We start from the raw sequence: 6000 nt of genomic DNA, 5'->3' as shown, positions 1-6000 counted from the left end.
AGTTAATGTCAGCGTGTATGCTGAGTGAAGTTAGAGTGGTTCTACTGGTAAGAAAGGGTATGTGTGTTTTCCTATAAAATCATTCTAGTAGTGATAACAGACCTATTCACAAAGTTAATGTGTGGAGTGCCACATCCAGAGCTGAATACCTTCATGGCTTGTTCAAAAATGGAGGTGAAAAAAATGGGTCCTGAAATTTGCTTATCAAACGAAGCCACTCAACATAGTGACTGACCCTTGCATAAGCCATTTGAGGCCCAACAGCTGCTGCTGCTAAGTCGCTTCAGTCGTGTCCGACTCTGTGCGACCCCATAGACGGCAGCCCACCAGGCTCCCCTGTCCCTGGGATTCTCCAGGCAAAAGAACACTGGAGTGGGTTGCCATTTCCTTCTCCAATGCATGAAAGTGAAAAGTGAAAGTGAAGTCGCTCAGTTGTGTCCCACTCTTCGCGACCCCATGGACTGCAGCCCACCAGGCTCCTCTGCCCATGGGATTTTCCAGGCAAGAGTACTGGAGTGGGGTGCCGTTGCCTACTACGGAGGCCCAATAGCAGCATCCTGCAAAAAATACCACAGACGAGCAGAAATTAATTCTGCTGGCATCCAGGTGTGAAACTTCCCATGGAAGAATCAGATTCACTTTTGGAATCAGTAGCAGTGGGATCACCTGCTGTTTTGGAAATTAACTGTCCTTTCTGGTTTCTTTTTGGCCAAACACATATATGCCTCTTAGGAAAATAAACAGTCCAAATTCTTACTCTATTCACTTTCAGGCTTTGCTTTATCTTTGCATCATGCTTTGCAGTGTACAGACAAGTGTAATAGATGAAAGTTCCAGTAAACTGGCTGGATCATGTTTCTTAGATTGAGTCACTGCTGAGAAACGTGAGCAGGAAGCAGCACATGAAAATGTACAGTAATAAGCTGGTCTGTGAGGAAATGGGACCAGTTTCTAGGTGAAAGACACAAGGGTAGGAGGATGTGTCTGCAACCCAGGGAATAGCAAATTTGTGATCTAGGATTTTAAGTCTTGAATAATTCATGTTTTGGTGTGTTTGAGATTTTTTTAATGCTGTTAAAAACTGCTAGTTACTGAAGACTGGGGAAATAATCCTTAGTAAGGTTACTCTAGAAGGAAAACTTGGATTGGGGGTAACTATTATTATCTATTAGGGGTCTCTGCTGACATATAAACTGGTTGCAAGGCCAGTTATTTTTTAAAATAGAGCTGTAGTTACACAGAAATTAACTCAGTGACATTTACACTTGACCTCAGTGTCTGTAAGGCCTCTTCCACCTGTAACATTCTATGATTCTGTATAAATGTTTTTTTTTAACCTTTGTTTTTAACCACCTACTTCACAATTATTGGTGCCATATGTTCAGAAATTAGCAAATCAGATCAGTAGAATCAAGAGTACCTGAATGTGGGCAGACTATAAAGAATAACCAGTCATCTGCCTTCTCTAGAATTCCGAGAGAACTACTGACCTTGTCTTGTGTATCTTCTTGTAATGAAGCAGGAGAGAAGTAAATAGATAAATATTATGAAATAGAATAGTCATCAGTGAGATGTATTTTAAACATACACCTGCTTGGTGTTACTTTACCTTAGTGGTAAGGCGCCAAACTGCAGGGTAGAGCCTTGTATATCAAGGAGGTCGTTTACGTTGTTTAATCAGTTCTTCAGGTCTGAGCGCACCCTCACTTGCTTTTGTACCTTCCTATAGCTGTTGATTTGACCTGTGTTCTTAAGGGACGGTAGGATGTGATTCATGTTCCATCCGGTTTTGCCCAAAAATATTTGTGCAGCTTCTATGGAAAAAAATATTAAACCAGATTCGGCTTTTAGGTTAATAATATAACTATCTGGGTGTGATATAAAGACTGAAATGTCTGAAAGAAAAGTATTACTGGGTGTAATTTAGACTCTGAATGCTAGTTGTTAATATTTGTCAATATCAGGAGAATAAAGTTGAAAAGATTTACTATTTTCTTAGTGGAATTACATGATTTTAAGAAGGAATCACCTGGGACATTGTCTTAACACACCGTGCGACTGGAAGTGAGGATCAGCTTTTATTGTTTACAGACTTATCCTTGCAAGTTTTAAAAAACATTTCATTAGAGAAATGTATGTTTAGAAGGACCCCACCCCCGCCCAATCACCTTCCTTCATCCTCTGGACAAAACAGAGGATGGCAGAGGGGAGAGGGAAACGGTTGGGGCTACTGGTTTCATTTATCCATGTGAACGTATGTGATAGAAACCATTTCATTTTAGATACTTTTCTAAAGCCTTAGCTTACTGAATTGCTTTAATTTAGGAGTTCATAATACCTTTGCTTTATCTTTTCTGGTTTGGGGGGAATCATCTGAGCATGATAAAATGCTAGTTTATTCAGAGCACTAAAATTAGCTTGCAAAAAAGACATTATTCTGGGATTCATGTTCAAGGGTTTTCTTCTTTGTTTATCCTGGAACAAAGATGTTTGTTTTAAAGTGGTCCAAGTTAATAGTCCAACTTCAGATTTCCCATAAAACGAGTAACAGATTACCCAGATGGCAAACGATGATATATATACATCTTCCAGTTATGACTATTTCCACTGGGCCAGATGGCGATTTAATGTGAACTGTCAAACATTTCTTAGTATTAATACATTGTCTTATTTTGTCGAAGCCAAGCTAGCAACAGAACTCAGGGGTCACGAAAGAACAACAGTGTGGTACGTGGCATTTGCTCCATGTGGCACGTGAAGGCTTACACCCAGTGCCGCAACTGCCCTCAAGAACATGCCGAACGCCCTCAGAACACTTTGAAGCTTAAGGACATGCCTGTTGAAAAGCCATACATTCCCCCTTCCTCCCCAGACCTTTCTTCTCTGCCCTGTTGCAGGGCAGCTATGCTTCCTCAGTGCCTCAGGGTGAAGTGTGCAAGAGCAGTTTCATTCTTCCCTGGCCATTTTCCTTCCACCCCATCCATTGTCATTGTTTGTTACAAGAACCATCCCAACAATTTCCCCTTAGATAGCTTGAGAGCTCTGCAGAGAGATGGGTCATCTGTGGAGTAAGTCACATGCCCAGTCACAGGGCTCCTTCAAGACAGCTTACCACAGTCCTGGGGCTGCGGGGCTCCCTGCCAGTCAGATGTGTGGACAAACTTCTGCTGTTCTTAAATATTTGAATATTTCAAACAATAACAAATGCCCACAGATTTTTTTCTGAAACTCAGGTGAAAATCTGAGTAACACAATGTATGATATATCAAGGCTGTGACAAACAACCCTTTCTTGCTGCATTCTGAATTTGATCAGAACACTTGTTTTAGGAATTCAAAGTGGTTACAACTCAGCTTTTATTTTCAAGCAGATGTTTTCTTTTAGAGAGCTCTCATGGCAAGAATAAACATATAAACTTAAAAATACAGAGCAAAACCTCTGAGAACACTTTGAAACCTGTTTTGGTGTGTGATAATCTCTATGAAGGCTGCCCAGCCTGCATTGAGCAATTTGATGTTGTCACTGGCCATTTTGTGTTTTATGTTTCCGGTTTGTTGATAAAGGATCTATCAAGGTGCCCTTGCCTAATTATGTTATGGGGAGTTTTAAAACACTGAATTGGTTTGGAGCTGTGCATTGAAGGGCAGTCATATCAGAAATTGAGTAGCAACTGAGAGGGTGTTACTTGGGTACATAAAAGTGCGTGTTGTTTAATTTACAACACCCATTGCACATGCCTAGTGGTCAATTTCCGACCTTCTTTGAGAAGGAACCAAGTAGCTTCAAGACCGAGTGGTGTTTCAAGGCTCCCACTCCGATTAGGTCTGCAACTTCATTCTTCTCCTTTGGCCTGGAGTTTGGTGTCACTTATAGCAAGCAGAAGGACCCATCCCCATTGGGAGGCATATCAGTACTTGCATATACTTTACATTTATAGAGAAAGTTCCTTCACATTTTATTTGATCCACCAAAATCTGTATTATAGGGGTAGGACGGAATAATTTATAGCTTAACTATCTGAACCCACTCAAGACATCTCATCTGATGAGGAGAGCAGGGAAAGGGAAAGAAGAGTTATATCAACTCTTGGTGTGACTGCCACTGATAGTTTTAGAATAAATTAGAAGTTTTCCTCCTGCCCATAGTTCTGGGTTCTAGGGATACTTTGGACTCATCATATTTGTGAAGTGTTTCCAAAATAAATTCTTCAGTGCTCTTTTGTGGGAAAGCCAAAACTGGATACTGGTTTTTATCCTGGGACCTCTTAACAAGGAAGCCACAGGCTGTGGAAGGTGAGGGAGGGATGTGGTCCGTGGCCCCCAGGCGCAGAGACAAGTATTGGGGTTTCTCTGTTGTGAATCTTCTGAGTTCAATGCGCTTTCCATGTTCCGTTCTTGAGAAGGGTAGGAAACTGTAGAGCTCAATTGAAACTGTATGAGTACACATTTCTTTAATTTTTAGTACGAGCCTTTAGTAGGAGTGAACATGCCAACCATCTCCTTACTTAGCACCTTGTTAGCTCCGGTTTGGAGAATGGCCCAGACAGGATACTCAGCTGTATTTAGATTTCCCCAAGAAGATATGGCCCAACCTAATTAGAATTTTAGGGTAGGTTTCTGTATACCTTGGGCCTCTTTCACATGACCTTTGTGTAGACATGTCCATTGAAGGCAAAACAATTTTTTTTAATGGAAATTATTCTCATGTTTTAGTGGGGAGCCTCCTGAGAAGAGTTACATATGACTGAATGCTCCACGATTTCTATTTTGTTGCTTGTGGCCAGGAACATAATCCAGGTGAAAAGAGTTAGTGGCTCAGTCATGTCCAACTCTTTGCAATCCCATGAACTGTAGCCCACCAAGCTCTTCTGTCCATGGGATTCTCCAGGCAACGCTGGAGTGGCTTGCCGTTTCCTCCTGCAGGGGATCTTCCCGACTCAGGGATCGAATCCATGTTTCTTACATGACCTGCATTGGCAGGTGGGTTCTTTACCACTAGTGCCACGTGGGAAGCCCCCAACATCTCTCTGTTCTGGCACTTTCCAGGAGTATCTAAGCCTCAGTATACTTACCTGTAAAATAGGGATACATGTTTTCTTCATGTGATTTTGAGACTTGGTTTGTATATATCAGAAGTACTTAAAACCATGCTTGGCACATATAGAAAGATCTTAACAGATGTTGCCTTAAAAAAACAGGTATACCCTAGCCAGTTCTTAAGAGCTACAGATACTGCTTTAACTATACCTGCTGCTGTGTGTCAGAGAAGGCAGTGGCACCCTACTCCAGTACTTTAGCCTGGAAAATCCCATGGACGGAGGAGCCTGGTAGGCTGAAGTCCATGGGGTCGCTAGTCGGACACGACTGAGCGACTTCACTTTCATGTATTGGAGAAGGAAATGGCAACTCACTCCAGTGTTCTTTGCCTGGAGAATCCCAGGGATGGGGAAGTCTTGTGGGCTGCCGTCTATGGGGTTGCACAGAGTCAGACACGACTGAAGCGACTTAGCAGCAGCAGCTGCTGTGTGTGCTTTGTACTCTTAAGTTATACTGTTTAAAACTAGGATAACTTATCTCATGGGTGGGATTTCATAGCTTTTAAGATTCAAACACCAACTTTCAATCAAGGCTAGAGATGGCCTCTACTCTCCAGCTAGCTGGGCTGCCTCTAGGTTGGGTGATCTGCGCTTGTACTCGGTTGGGTGAAATAGCCTGACTGCTCAGCTAAGGAATACCATGTTGTTCCTGTCCTTTGGAGGCTGAAGATAATAAGGGTTGTAAATGCACTGGGCAGCCCAGTGCTGCCGGCCGTCGTCCGAACTGCAATACAAAGCTCGATGTTTGCACACTGAGTCTACTGGCCTTCAGCCCCAATTCCCTTTCTCTGTCTTGATTTTTCCAACCTCCATCTCATTGTTTTCAACGTAAATGATCTATTAAATAGAAATGTTTAAATTCCCCATTCAGAATTTAACAAAAACTTAAATTTTAAATCAGAAAA

The 6000-nt window shown here is 42.0% G+C and overlaps 1 protein-coding gene across 4 annotated transcripts in view; it reads left to right on the top strand.

The window, feature by feature from the left end:
- NFE2L2 (nuclear factor, erythroid 2 like 2) overlaps positions 1-6000 on the top strand; it is a 37851-nt gene that overhangs the window by 23536 nt on the left and 8315 nt on the right. The gene's annotated exons all lie outside the window — the stretch shown is intronic.

The sequence above is a fragment of the Oryx dammah genome, unplaced genomic scaffold (assembly GCF_014754425.2).
Source record: "Oryx dammah isolate SB20612 unplaced genomic scaffold, SCBI_Odam_1.1 HiC_scaffold_27, whole genome shotgun sequence".
Classification (NCBI taxonomy): Eukaryota; Metazoa; Chordata; class Mammalia; order Artiodactyla; family Bovidae; genus Oryx; species Oryx dammah.
This window is presented reverse-complemented; position numbering and strand designations above follow the sequence as displayed.